Raw genomic sequence first — 14,542 nt, 5'->3', positions numbered from 1 at the left:
GGCAAGTCACTTAACTTCTCTGTGCCTCAGTTCCCTCATCTGTAAAATGGGGATTAAGACTGTGAGCCCCACGTGGGACAACCTGATTCCCCTGTGTTTACCCCAGCGCTTAGAACAGTGCTCTGCACATAGTAAGCGCTTAACAAATACCAACATTATTATTATTATTAACTAAAGCAGGCGGAAATGGGTAGCCGAACCTCCTGCCTCACTACCACCCAGGGGAATCGGGTCTATCCCGGATCCATCCCGGATCCACCGCGGGCCTAACGGGACTTGGGGCCTGCCGCTCTGGGGGATGGGGCGGGATGCAGGGGATGGGGCAGTCTGGGACGAAGGGAATGGACCGGGATGGGGGCCACCATCTCGTCTGTCTCGTCCCCCGACCTCTCGCCCAGGTCCAGCTTCTGGACTGAAACACCTTCCCTCTTACTGTTCGACCATTACACTTCCCAACTTCAAATCCTTATTGAAGGCACATCTCCTCCAAGAGGCCTTCCCAAACTAAGCCCTCCTTTCCTCTTCTCCCACTCCCTTCTGTGTCGCCTTGATTTGCTTCCTTTATTCATCCCCCGTCCCAACCCCACAGCACTTAGGGACATAGCTGTAATTTTACATTATATCTGTCTCCCTCTCTGGGCTCTGAGCTCGTTGTGGGCAGGGAATGTCACTGTTTATTGTTTTACTTTCCCAAGCTCTTAATATAGTGCTCTGCACACAGTAAGCGCTTAACATATACGGTTGAATGAAGGAATATTGTGCTCACCCAGGCGCTTACAGTGCTCTGCACACAGTAAGCGCTCAGTAAATACGATCGAATGAATGAATATGTGCTCGCCCATGCGCTTGCAGTACTCTGCACACAGTAAGTGCTCTGTAAATACGATTGACTGACTGACTGACTGATAGTCTGTATAGAGGGGGATGGATCGGGATGAGGATGGGACAGTGTGAGGGAACGGGAAGGGGGTGGACAGGTGGAATGGACCGGAATGGGGATGGGACAGTTGGAAGATGGGACCGTCTTGGGGTTGGTGGGGGGAGGATGAGATGAGGATGGGGCAGTCTGAGGGAACGAAAGGGGTGGACAAGAATGGGGAGGAGACAGTTTGAAGATGGGATGGTCTTGGGGCGAGTGGGGGGACCGTGAGCTGGGATGGGGATGGGGCAGTCTGAGGGGGTGGAGAGGGAAGACGTGGCCCTGGATGGGGATGGGACAGTCTGAGAGAACGGGGGTGGAGCGGGATGGAGATGTAAGGAGTAGGGGATAGGGACGGTGGTCTTCTCTAGGTACCCAGGGAAATTGGGGATAGGCAGCAGGGGCGCAGTTATCCCCGTTACTGACACCCCCAAAGTCCTTTTCGAGCCCATACCCGGCAAGGGGTGGGAAATGGCCCTCGGCCTCTACGCCCCCTCCTCGCCATCCGGGGAGGGGGGCCGCGGGAGAGGCGAACCCCTTCCTGCTCCATCCTTAGGATGACTTCCTCTGAACGGCTTCGGCGGGGAGCACAGAAACGCACCCTTCCCCTCCCGCATCTCTGTTAACCCCTCGGAAATAATCATTAGAGATTCGCCCGTGGAGGTGTCGGGGGTGGTGGGGATTTGTTGGGTTTTCTCGAAAAGTTTCGAATCGCGATGCACGTCTCGGTTAGCTTGGGTTTTTTTTTCGTTTTTATTTTAATTTTTATTTGGGGTAGGGAACGGGAGAGAGACTTCCAGGAGATTCGATCGTCCAGGAATTCGGGTCCGGAGCTTTTTCAGTTGGGGATGGAGTCAAAATCGTCTCAGCTGCCGAGAGAGAGAGAGAGAGAAAGGGACGCTTAAAACGCCCCTTCCCCATAAAAAAGATTAAAATCCCCCAAAGTTCCTCAGTCAGCCTGGATCTCTCCCAGTATGAGGGGGAGGGGGTCTGGAATCCGAATTCCCCTCCTAGAGGTGTTATCCGTGTCCCCGCAGGTTCTCCTCCCCCCTCTCCTCTTGGGGAGTTCGGGACTGCTGGGGTTCGTCTGGAACCGATTCGATTCGATTTGAGGACTTCCGAGATGATACAGCCTCTGCTTCCTGCCTATGCCTTCCTCCTCTCTCCGTATACCCCCCTCCAAAAAAAAAAAAACCCCAAACAAAAATAAAACCCTCCCACCCAGGACAGAGGGGTTCCGGACAGAGTGACCGCAAAGGGCGGACCCCCGAGTCAGTGATGCAAGTGAAGCCCGATTGTGGGTACGCGTGGACCCGTCTCCTTCGTGTTCGTTCGCCTAGTGTCTCTCACTTTCTCTCTCCTCTCCTTCCACCTCCATACACCGTCCGGTCGCCACGAGTGGTCACGATTCCCATTTTCCCCGGCCACCACAGGTCCTGAACTCAATTAACGACCAATAATGACCCGGCGCAGTCACCCGGCCCCGCGCCGTCGGGGAAACCGGGAAGGAAGTGGGCCTTGGGAGAAGGGAGATCTCGGCTCTCTCAGCCCAACCCGGAATCCACCAGGGTCTCCCCCCGATCCCTAAAGGGGGCCACGACCCCTCGCCATCCCCGGGGGGTCCAGAGCCCGGTCGCCTCGGGACTGGGCACTTGCCCTATCGTCCCGGGCCGCGACGGGAATGGGGCAGGGGGACCCCGTGATTTTTTTTTTCTTCCCCACCGGCCTTGGCTTTCTCCCAATTAGAACCATCCCGAGGTTCGTGGTCAAACTCCTCGGATCTTTTCCGGCGAGAACCAAAATGCCCTGTTTCCTATCCCATGAGCTTGGCCGCAAAACCTTTCCGAAAGAATTGCCCCCCGGGGGAATTCGAGCCCCGGAACGGTGGGGGGGGGGGGGGAGGCGGGGTCCGGAGGGAAGGGAGAAATCAAGAAGACGCCCCGCAAGACCCCTGACCCCGCGTAACGCGGGGCAGGATTCTGCATCTTCGAGGGGGCTGGCAGGTTTCGAGAGCCGCCTCCCCCAGCCCCAATTACTCGAAGATCAGCGAGACCCCGTTTTCCTATTAGCCTTTTCTCCAAATGGGGGAGAGGTTCAGCTAGGGACCCCCAATCTCCCGTTGCTTTCTGGGGATCCCCCCCTCCATCCCGCACCTGTCGGGCGCTGGAAACAACTCAGATCCCGTTTCTGGGGGTGGAGGGAGAGGGACGGTTTCTCGGGGTTCAGTTTTGTACAGGAGCAAGGACGGTGTGGATTTTGGGGCTCGGGGTAGAGTCCGAAAGCGGGGGACGGCGGTATAAGCGTTGTGCGGTATTATGGGTTGGCCCTCCCGCCCAGCACATGCCCCGGCCCCCCTAGCCGAGGGCTCATTCGTTGAGCAGAAGCGGGAGAGAGCTCGGGGCGAGAGGGTCCTGGTGGTTTGGCATCTGACTGAAGCCCGAAACCGGCCAACTGTCCGGTGCTGGGGGGCCTGGTCTGTCTTGGGGTGGGGGGCCGGGAAGAGAGGAGAGCCAAGGGACAGGGGTCTAGGGGGGACACTTCATTGGGGAGGGTCGGGGAGGGGGGAATGGGTTTCTGATTAGAGTCCCCTCTCCTCCCCTCGAGCTCATATGCCAGGAAATCCGGTGCCGAATCGATTTGGGGCGCGGGTTGGCCATAGCCCCATTCCGATAGGGGTTAGTCTTCACGCCCCCTCCCCCTTTACCCCTTCTCCTCCGCCTCTCTTCACTCCCCCCACCCCCCAGTTTGAAATTCAACAAAAAAGAAAATATCCCTTTGCCCCCGAACCGATTAACAGAATTAAACCTGCCCGGCGTGAGGGAGGGAGAGGTGGGGAGGTGTTGAAATCCTCCATCGCCCCCCCCACCCCCGGAGAAAGATGGGTGGGGGGCTGCGTGGGCCGGGGGAAGGGGTGGGGGAGTTTCCTGTAAGCGTCCCCCTCCCCACCCTCCATCTCCCCCTTCTTCCCCCCGCTCCGCCGAAATCCCCGCCTGCAGCGAAAGATCCACTCGGATCCTCGGCCCGAGAGATGAAGCGGTCCGGGAATTAGGTTTTAGGGGTGCCCTCGGCTGCTGAGGGCGGAGGGGAAGGGGGTGCTCCCCTCTCCCAATAATCCTCACCCCCCACGAAAAGCTGGTGCCCTAGCCCCTTCCCTGAGAGTCCTCCCCGCAACCTGGGAATTTCCCAGAGCGGCGAAGCCCCCCGACGGGGCCGGACCCTCTAAAGAGGGAAGCAGAGAAGCCAGGAGGGAGGAAGAGAGTCTCCCCTCTTTTTTTCCGCCAAACCCATGTGGAGCGGAGTTCCCATTTTGAATGGGGTCTCCACGATTTCGCGTCTATTATTCATTCGGTTTATGACTGTTTTCCTCTTCTTATTGTTTGACTTTGAAAATGTCACCCGTCCTTTCCTCCTGGCTTTCAACGACGCTAATCGGGAGGTGCCCCCCTCCCCTTCCCCCGAGTTTCCTCTCAGCTTGGCTCCCTCGGCTCGGAACGACTGGCACTCCTCGGGCTCCCCGCGCCTCCCCGTCTCCCACCCGCAGGGGCCCGAGCTGGGAAGGGCAGGAGGGGCCCGGCTGGAGGAGGGAGGGATGGGGGTCCTGGGCCGGACGTATGGGAAGGGTCCGGGAATGGAAGAGCGGGGGGATTCGGGGCAAGGAGCCCCTAAAGGCCCCAGGAGGAGCCTTGGCGAGGCCCGAGGCCCGGCTCTGAGGAATCGGTTTGGGAGATGGAACCATCTCTATCCTCCGGCTCTTTTTGCGGGGGGGAGGGAGATTGCACAGAAGGGGGTGACTCGAAGCAGGACCGGTTCCCCTGGGGTGCCTCTTTGCAGGTGGAGACGAATGGGGGGCCGACTCCAGCCTTCATCCCCCTTCTCTCCCCTTCTCTCTGCCCTCCCGTGGGGAGAGAGGAGTAACTGGGGAGAGGGAGACCCCCAAACCCCCGCGCCCTCGAGAAATGGGAGAGGGACGGGCTCCCCTAGCTGCATTCCCCCTCCTCAAATTAAGCCGCCTGTGGCTGCGGGATCTATGAGGATGATAGGGGTATTGGGAAGGGGGGGGGACACGAGATAGCTCTCCCCACAACCCCCACGGCCCCACTCCACTCGAAATCAGTCCCGGAGGGGCTCCCGGGGCCCCGGCCGGGAGGATTTCGTTTGTCACCAAAGCCTCCCGCGGCAGGGGACGAGTTCCGAAGTGGAACTAGAAAAGGCTCTGGGCTGGGCTTCTGGGGTGGCGGCCGTGGCGGGCAGGAGGCGGGCGGGGGGGGGGGGGGCGAGCTCCTTCTCCCTCCTTGAATATAAATTCCTCAGCTCAGGAGCCGAAGGGGTCGATCCTAAATCAAACCCGCGACGGATGCCATTTCCCGCCTCGAGCCCCTGGGGCAGGGGGCTTCGTTGGGGCGTGGAGAGGGGGCAGAAGTAGAGGGCGGGGGAGGAAGGGGCTCACGCATCCGCAGACGGGACTCCAGCTCTTGAGGAAAAACAAATCACTTTAAATGTTGGATCTCCTCCGTTCTGAGGTATAACTGCTTGAATGGCACTAGCACTTCCTAAACTCTCCTGCTGAGTTCCTGCTTAGGCCACCCTTCCGTCAGTCTGTTCGTGCCCTCGCCCCCGCCTCTGGGCATCCCGGGGAAGGAAGAGGAGGAAATCCCGCTTCTCCCCGCCCCCCCCCCCACCCTAGGGGGGCTATCCACCTGCAGGGGCAAGGGGCGCCCTTCTCGCCCCCTCCATGGGGCAAGGGAGAAGAGGGACTTCTCCACCCCCACTTCTGCGCCCTCACCTGAGGCCTGAAGCTCCGGTAACCCCAGCGCCTCCCTCGACTTATGCCCTGGCCGCTCGTCATACCCTTGATGCCCCTTTTTCCCTCGGCCCCCTGTCCGACCCCCCACCACGCCGGGAAAGCGGTACTCACCTGAGCCCGGCCTGTTGGGTGTCCGGACTGGACAAGCGAAGGGGCCGCGGGGAGACCAGTGCCCACGACGCCCCCAATCTCTTCCCCGGGAAAAGAGACGCGCAGACTTCCAGGGGCGGGTGAGCTGGGGGGTCGGGGGTTGGGGAGGCGGGGGGGGGGGGGGGGATTGCAGGGTCAAAGCGAACGCCTTTGCCCTCCCGAGGAAAAAATGGAGAGGTCAAGTAAATCCCCACCCATGTCTCCCAGGGGGGAGTCTCCGTCCCCGATCGCCGCCTCGGGGGATAGAAGTGCCCGCGTCCTACATTCAGGGGGACCTGGGCCCGGACCCAGTCCTTGCCCCTTGCCCCCTGCCCCCTCTGCCCCCCTGCCCTCTGCCCCCCTGCTGGCGGGCCGGGTCGGGCTCGCTTAGGTCTCGGGAGAGAAATTCAAGCCCGGGGCAGCCCAGGGGGAGGGGGCCGGAATGGAGAAATTGTTGGGGGGGGGGGTTGTGTGTGTGTGTGTGTGTGTTTGTGTGTGTAAGGAGAGGCAGGGCAGGCTGGGGAGGGCAGGGAGCGGAGGGGGTGGGGGAGGGTGGTTAAGGTCACCTGGTTCGGAAAACCCGGGTTCGGGCCCCCGAATCCAATCCCGGGCTGGGCGCCGGAGAAGCCAAACAGGCTCCCGCAGGGGCAGAGGGCGAAAACGGAGGGGGAGAGTTAAGGTGGGAGCCCTGGGGGCATTTAAAATTCTAAAACCAAAGTTCCCATGTCAGGTTGGTGACAACCCGGGTGAGATCCCTATCTTCCTAGCACTCTGCGACGGGGGGCAGGGGGAGGGAAAAAAAACCAAACCAAAACAAAAACAGAAAACTCGAACCCCACCGACACCCCCAAAGCATTCCCGAACGGGACCAGCTCCAGCTTTAGGTTGGAGAAGGTGCGTGAACCCCCCACGCCCAGACCCCCGACGGTCCCCCCCTTCCCCCCCAAAAAAACACTCCTCGCCCCCACGACGGCGCCCAGCCGTCCACCGCCTCGAGAGCAGTCACCTCGTTCACAGCGTGGACTCCGGCTCTCACTCTGCTCGGCGCGTCCAGGGGGGTCGGGTGGGGGCCGGGGTGGGGGGCTCAAATGGGTCTTAAAGGAGCCGAGCGGCGCCGAACCCTTGCGGAGCGTGGGGAAGGGAGGGTGGTGGAGGGGTTGGGGGTTGGGGGGAGGGAGAGATAAGGAAGGTGAAGAAGAGAACCAAAAAAAAAAAAAAGGAAAACGCCCCCTTCTCCCCCCCCCCCCAAAAAAAGAGAGAGAGAGAGAAAGCCACCTCTCCAGCGCCCACCCCGCCGCGCCGACGATGATGATGGTGATGATGAATACATTGGAAAGTTTTTTTGGCCCTGGCGAGGGGTGTCAGATTGAAGGCTCTGTGCGCATGTGCGAAGGTGTCCAAACTGACAATGCTGGGGAGATGAAGATAGTGTGTAGCTGCTTCTGGACTCAAGGAGGAGGAGAGGGATCCGCCGGGCGAAAACATGCGATCCAAGGCGCGGGCGAGAAAGCTAGCCAAAAGTAAGGTCTCTCTCGTCCCGGGCTGACGCTCCCGGCCGCGTCTCCGGCCGCGTCGTCCTCCTCCTTCCCCGTCCCTCCGCGCCCCCCCCCCTTGAAGCTCCCTCCCCCCCTTGGAGGGTCCAGGCTGGACTGGGTCGATGCGGGTGGGGGCAGGCACCTTTCGGTGGGTGGGTGCGTGGGTCCGGGAGTCCGGGAACGGGAGAGGGACTGGTTCCCCATGATGGGGTCGGGAGGGTGGGTGACCGCCTCTGGGTCCTCCCTCTGTCGGTGCGGGGGCCGGGGGGCTGCGGTCTCCCCCTGGGCCGCCGATTCCCCCCCCCCCACCCCCGGGTAGGGCTCCCCCCCCAACTCCGTGGCCGCCCCCTGGGCCGGGTCAGGCGCTCCGGCCGGCCGGACCCGGGACGAGGAGCCCCGGCCCAGCGCGGAGGGGGAGGAGGGATGGGGAGGGGGGGTCGAGAAAGAAAAACGAAAGTTAACGAAAACTTGACGAAAGGGGTGAGCAACTTTTTTTTTTTTTTCCCTCCTCTTCCCTCTTTCTGCGTCTCCGAGTCCCCGCCGGTCCTGGGGAAATCATATTCCGGGCTGTTGGAATAGTGGGCGCTAGAGGTCTGCGCAGCTTCGCCAGGGGCGCCCGGCAAACGGGAGCGAGGGGCTGGGGGCGGGGGGCGGAGGGGGAGGGGGCGGGGGAGACAGACACACAGACACACACACGCACACACACACACGCACACACACACACACACACACAGAGCACTCCAGCCCCGTCCCTGGGACAATTATCGAGGAAGGACAGAGGACAGAGTCGGAAGCCAAAATGGACACTTTTGCCCGGGTCTGACTTGAGAAACCACTGAAAATCTCAGCCCCAAACATCATTCCTAATCTTTAGGCGCCTCCGACTGCAGACCCCCGAAGGTCCCCTTCCCGCCTCTGGCCTTTGCGGGGTGCGGGGAGGGATTTTGGGGGGTGGTGGAGTGGTTAAGGATTCTGGAGAGACTCTCCCCCTCCCTCCATCGGCCTCGCACCGACTCGAGCTGTCGCTCTGTCCCGGGGTCCCGGTGCGTCTTTCGGGGACCCTCCCCCCAGGCCGGGGGGAGGGGCGAGTTTAATTTTTTTGGGGGGGGGTCGCTGGCAGGTGTCCTGTCACAGGCGCCCTTAGTTTCTGTTTCGCTTTAGCCGGCTGAGGACGGGGTTTGGGGGGCAGGATTCGCCTGCTCGGTCCCCTTTTATACCGCTCCCGCCCTTCCCGGGGTGGGGGGTCTCCTTCTCCGGCCCCAATCCGTTCCCGGTTGGGGCGAAGAGGCCATCCAATAAGTTGGGGGGGGGGGGGCTCCGCCCCGGCTGGCTCCGGGACAAACTTCCCAACGAATTCAGGCGGTGCAAGGGAACGACTTTCCGCTGTCCTTTAAAGACGGGGAAAAAAATCTCCAGAAAAAAAGATATGGAAAGGAAGGGAAGAGATCCCGGGTCCGAGGCGGCTGGCTCCCGGCCTCCTGGGGAGCGGGGGGTGGTCCGGTTATCCTCTGCCCCTCTTTCCCTTGCCCTCCAGACCCCCGATCTCTAGGAAGAGATGTGGTGAAAGGACCCAGGCCGCCTGATCTCCAGCTAGGGGTGGCCGAGGATCAGAAGGCGGGAGCCGCCGGCGGAGCTGCGGGGTGGGTGATGCGTCTTTCCCGCCTCCCTCCTCCTGCCCTCCGCCGGCCTCTGCCCCCCGAATCTCCCTCGCCCCTTTTCTTTTCTTTTATTTTGTTTTATCGTTTTGTTTTTTCCCGTGGTCGTTGTCGTTTCCCTCGGCTTGGAAGCCCGAAACGGATTCGGCCTTCCCAGGCCGCGGGGGCGGCCGCCCGGCCTCCGTGGCTTTGGACCCTCTAATCGAAAAGGGAAAAAATTTTAAAAAACAAACAAACAGACCCACAAAGGCGTCCTTCCATCGGGCAGGGTCTCCCCGCTGCCCAGCCCTTGCGGGATGGAGGCAGGGGGGTAAAAGTGGACGCAGAAGCGGCCCACGGGACGTGCGGGTGAAAGAGAGTTGTGTGCATGGGTGGGTGGGTGTGTTCTTGTGTGTGCGTCGAAACTTTCCAGACTTTGTCCACCGTCGACGACAGGACGGGGGTCGCCTCCCGCCGCCTCGGCCTCCCCGCGACTTCAACCCCCGCGGCCCTGCGACGATGGAAGGAAGCAACCCAACAGAGGCCACGGCAGCCGAGTCCCGCGTCCGGGAAGGTGGCGGGGGGTGTGCGTGTCTGTGTGTGCATGTGTGTGCAGGCGTGTGTGCACGCGTGGGGGAGACGGGGCGGTTAGCTAAGGTTGGAGGATCGGTGGAGTCGCCCCCTGAGACCAGGAAATCCCCCTCCACCCGCCCCCCGCACCGGCACCCGCATGCGGGAGCTGACACCTGGCAGTGGCGGGGCGGTAGGTAGGTACGCGGGGGCGGGGAGGACGGGACCCTGGGGGGGGAAGGGGGGCGCCGCCTCCAGGGTGGCCTCCCACCGCCGGGATTCTGGATGGATCCTGCCTGGATGGCTCCCGGGCGGAGGCGAGGCCGTCCGGCATCCGCTCCCGGCTTTGGCCTCCGGCCTGTGCGGTGAGCGGGAAAGCGGAGATCCGCGGGGTCCGGGGCGTCCAGACCGCTCCCGCCTCGGCCTTCCTGCAGACAGAGTTGCGGGCTTTTCCCCGGCTCCGGCTTCGCTGCCCCACCGCGCGTCCCCGGGGAAGGGTCAGTCCTGGGAGAAGGGTCCGTCCCGGGCGCCGGCCTCTGATGGACCCGTCAGGTCTGGAGACCAGGCCAGGCCGCTTTCCGGAGCCTCACCTGAGCATTTTTAGGGCTCCCAGCCCCAGGCAGCGGCTCCCACCGAAGGGTATCCCCTCTCCGGTGCTTTTTTATTAGGGGAAAAGACATCGTGGACGTGGCTGCGTGTGTGTGTCTGTGTACCCGTGTACGCTCCGAGAGTGCGATACAGTAGGCATGGACGCGAGCGCGTGTACCTGTTCGCACAGGCGCGGGCATACACCACGGAGCCCCTCGCCCGTGGGGAGACTTTCCAGCAGCTGCGAGGGTCCCCGGGGAGGAGGCTCCCGCTACCTGATTTGGAGAGAGGTTGAGAGATGGGGGGCGGGAGCGGAGGGGGAGGGGGCTGGGGGAACACACTCTTCGCCGGAATTGTGGCTTGGATGCAGGAGGGAGTGGGGAAAGGAAAAGGGGAGGGGGGCGGGATGCGTGTATCCGTGTGTGTGTGTGTCTTTGGGGGAGTGTTTGGGGGGTTTTAGCTTTGTGTGAGTAGGTGTTTGTGACCTATGTCTGTCGGTGTGTCTACTTTGTGTGTGTGTGTGTATGTGAGTGTGTATCCCCCTATTCCCCCACCCCCCCCCCACCCCGACTACTTCTCGGTCTTGCTCCGGACTCAGGTTCTTTGGGGATCTCAGACCTAACCGGGAGGCTGCAGTGTCGTGAGGGAGAAGGCGGGACTGATCAAGGAAAGAGCGCTGTAACGGGAGAGAGTGTGTAGTTGTGTGTGCGTGTGTGTGTACGGCTCAGGCCGAACCCCTTAGCCAGCCCCCGACTTCCACCTCCCCTCTTCCCCCAGCCGAGTCCGGCCGGACCGGCCGCTCCTTCGGCTTTCAATAGTATTCTGGACCGATTGGGGGACAAATTATTTGGGATTACAAATCGTTCGAACAATTTAGATTTTTTAAAAAAATCGCCAGATAGCGTTAAATACAATTTATCAGGTTTTGAATTAAACCGGTATAACAAGTCTGAAACAGCATCTCAAATAACAGAGAAACAGAAACAGCTCCAGACCACCCCCGCCCCCCTTCCTTCTATCGCTCCCGCTCTCAGTCTCTTTCTCACTCAATTCAAGCAAGAAACTTTTAAAAGTTAATGAAACCTTGATTATCTGGTTCTCGGTTGAGCGTACCCAGAGGTTGGGCTGATTCCACAGCGCGGGGAAATGGAATTTATTTTCTGAAGGAAAACAAAACGCAATAAAAAAACAGTCACCCTAATAACCAGGCTTTACAATTTTCTTTATCGAAACGGAGGGGAAAACACGAAACCGCCTCGTGCACCTGGACAGAAATATTGTCAGCACATACCCACCGGGCCCATCGGGGCACACACAACTCACATGTGCTGCAGATATTCGTCTGCTTACACACACACACACACACACCCCCCAAAAGCCGTGTTCAAACACGATTAAATTTGCAAAATAGAGTTTAAATAAACCCGAACTTAATAGGAAATTTTAACAAAAGTTTTCCTTCCCCTTTTTCTTTATATTTCCCGCTCCAATCTGTAGAATAAAACTCCAACCAAATTTATTAGGAGAAACAGGGAAAATTCAGAAGCGTGCGTGTGCGGGGAAGAGGTTTACTTTGTTTTAAACAAGGAGATACACCCAAACTCCCAACTCGGAGCGGAGGCAGAACCAGCGGCCTCAGCCCTCTCTGTCTCCGAAGGAGAAACTCTAAATTCAGAAATATCCTCTCTCTCCTCTTCCTCCTTCCCCTGCAATTAAATGGATCGCCAAGACTGAAGGGCACCTAAATAACGTGTGCAAATATTCGTTAGGGACGAGTCGCGCGTATCGGCCGGATTCCAACCGTCCACTCGGTCCTAGGCAGAACGTATCGCGAAAGCTAGGATTTCACAGCCCAGAAGCCGTCGCCCTCGCTAATGATATCCCAGCTCTTCCCCTGGATGTAACCATTATGTGGAGGGCGAGGGAGCTGCATCCTGCAGGCGTTTCGGACGCTACACCTGCTCGGAGACCCCCGAAAATCACTGGTGCCAATCAGTCTTCTGGGGGGCGTGTGTTGAAAGCAAATACTTAGGAACAAGGAGCGTTTGGGGTTGCCCGGAGAGGGAAGTGTGGGAGAGAAGGGCAAAGGGGGCGGATTTGGGATTTCGTGGGGCTGAGAATATTCAACAGTTCCGTGCGGAAAAAACAAGGCTAAACCAAGCGGCCTCTCCTCGTGTGCACCGCAACGTCCGTGCACGCACGAGCAGGTCGGGAGTGTACGCGGGCCGTGGCCGGTGCCCAGCAGGGGCTGCGGATGGCCCGGGCTTCTGAGCAGTGGGCAGAGCCTGCGGCCCGTCCCTCTGCCCTCCGACGCTCAGGTGCAGATCAGGGTGGAGCAGGAATCCCGGGGGAGAAGGATTTTTCTGCGGGTGCCCGGCTGGGTCGGGGGCAGGGGGTGCCCGCCAGGGTATACGGGAGTCAGGGCAGGGGCATTTTTATGTCCCTGGAGTCTCCTGTCTTTTTTCGAACAGGATCGTTGCCCTTCTATCGGACCGCTCGGCCAGGCCCTCCGGGCACTAGGTACAGGAGGCCTCGCGCTTTGGGTCGGGTATGATGCCCCCGCTAGGGTTGCGGGGGGTGTGGGGGGGGGGCGTGGGGGAGTGTGGTGTGTTGGTGCATGGCAGTGTGTGTGTGTGTGTTTGTGTGGGCGCACGCTGTGCCCACGACGCCTCTGCACTGACCAGTTTCCCTGCCCCCTGGCACCTCTTTCCTCCCCCCTCCCCGCCCTCCCCCAGGCCAAGCCCCACTCGTTACTCGTTTTCCAGCGGAGCGGGCCTAATTGCGGTCTAAAACGCATTAAAAAATCTCAAATGATCGGGGCGGCCCAGTTCAACGAGGTGGCGGTGTCCGTATCGGGAAGAAGCGTCCCTTTCGGGTGGGCTTTCCTACCCGCCGCCCCCCCCGCCCCCCAGCGGTCCCGACCCGGACGGAGACGGGGGGGTGTCGAGTTAGGGGTGCGAAACGCCGGCCAGGCAGGTGCCTACCCTCTTCCAACACCCCTCCACCCCCATGCCCGTCCCCCTGCCCTCTGGCCGGGCCCGGTGGGAGCTGGAAGCAGGGGGCTCCAGGGTCCTCGCCTCGCCTCGGACCCCCGAGGTCCGACCTGACCCCGAGATTTCTGTCTCTCCACACTGGTTTTTCAGTGTCGGAGGAAGGGGATGGGACCCTCCTTCAGACCCCCCTCCCCCAAACCTCTTCCCCCTGCCGAAAACTCCACGCGGAACAGCCAGACACGGGGCAAGTAGGGGAGGCGGTGGACACGCGGGAAATTTGGAGCGGGGGTGTTTCCAGGTGCTTCGGAGTCGGTTGTGGGTCGGGGGGAGGCGGTCTTTGCGGGGTCCGACCCTGGTCAGGGTCCCCTGCTTCGGTCTGTCTGCTCCTTCCTTCCAACTTCTTCCTCTGTCCTGAATCTGGGGTCAGAGGAAAAGGGGTCGGGGTGCGTTTTGTAAAATCAAAACGCGCAGGGGGTGCGGTTGATATCTATGCCACAGAGAGACCCCCTTCGAGAATTGGGGACCCGCGCCCCCGTCTAATAATAACGATGACATTTGTTAAGTGCTTATTATGTGCAAAGCACTTCCTCCAGCCCGGGACACCGAGCCTCGCCGCCCCCCAAATCTCCCAGAATAAAGAGCAAACAGGATCCAGAGCCACGGGCCACGAAGAATAGACGGCTTGCTTTCCGTCCCTCCCTGGTGGCGCTTAGAGAATAGACTGTGAGCCCATTGTTGGGTTGGGATGATCTCTATTTCTCGCCGAATTATACTTTCCAAGCGCTTAGTATAGTGCTCTGCACACAGTAAGCGCTCCCTAAATACGATCGAATTGAATGATTGAATGAGAACCGAGGGAAATGCCAGGCTGAGCCAACTCTGTCCGTGGGACTTGGGTTCAGGGGCGCAGTCGAGGTCGGGCTAGTTGGGAAGGTTCAGGGGGACGACCCCTGGACCGACCCCTGGACAAGCCAGGCCCGGGCCTCGGAGCCTCCTTTGTGCAGGCGGCCGCTGGCTCTCAGGGACCCTTCTCCGGCTTCCCCCACACTCCATCTCCAATCAGCCCCCTCCAGGGAAACCTCGCCAATATCTCTCTTTCTACTCCTTCCATGGCGCCTATTAACCCCCTGTTTTATTCAATTAGGCAATTAGGGATCCTTGGGGGGTTCTGATCTGGTAATTAAGGTGATGTATAATTAGAGTTTCAACAAAAATTATCCAGGATTAAAAATCTTTTGAACAATTTAGGTGTTTTTTTTTTCATTTCAAATAGCGTTAAATACAATTTATCAGGTTTTGATTCAAACCTGTATAACAAGTCTGGAAACAGCATCTCAAATAACAGACAGAGAAACAGAAACAAATCCAGA

At 59.9% G+C, this 14,542-nt stretch overlaps 1 protein-coding gene and 1 long non-coding RNA gene across 2 annotated transcripts in view; one reads left to right on the top strand and one right to left on the bottom strand.

Moving 5' to 3' along the window:
* Positions 1-1,648: 1,648 nt before the first annotated feature.
* Positions 1,649-7,007, bottom strand: LOC120638386. Its single transcript, XR_005660032.1, has 3 exons — positions 6,859-7,007; positions 5,835-5,958; positions 1,649-1,788 (listed from the first exon to the last, which is right to left on the bottom strand). It is a non-coding gene; the product is annotated as an uncharacterized LOC120638386 (long non-coding RNA).
* A 143-nt stretch (positions 7,008-7,150) lies between these two features.
* The window catches only part of PRDM16 (PR/SET domain 16), a 627,415-nt gene continuing 620,023 nt past the window's right edge, over positions 7,151-14,542 (top strand). Inside the window, 1 exon segment of the mRNA XM_029065169.2 lies at positions 7,151-7,372. The gene's annotated coding sequence lies outside the window, so the exon portion shown is untranslated.

Source organism: Ornithorhynchus anatinus, chromosome 5 (assembly GCF_004115215.2).
Source record: "Ornithorhynchus anatinus isolate Pmale09 chromosome 5, mOrnAna1.pri.v4, whole genome shotgun sequence".
Lineage (NCBI taxonomy): Eukaryota > Metazoa > Chordata > Mammalia > Monotremata > Ornithorhynchidae > Ornithorhynchus > Ornithorhynchus anatinus.
The sequence above is the reverse complement of the archived record's forward strand: the minus strand, read 5'-3'. Positions and strand labels throughout refer to the sequence as shown.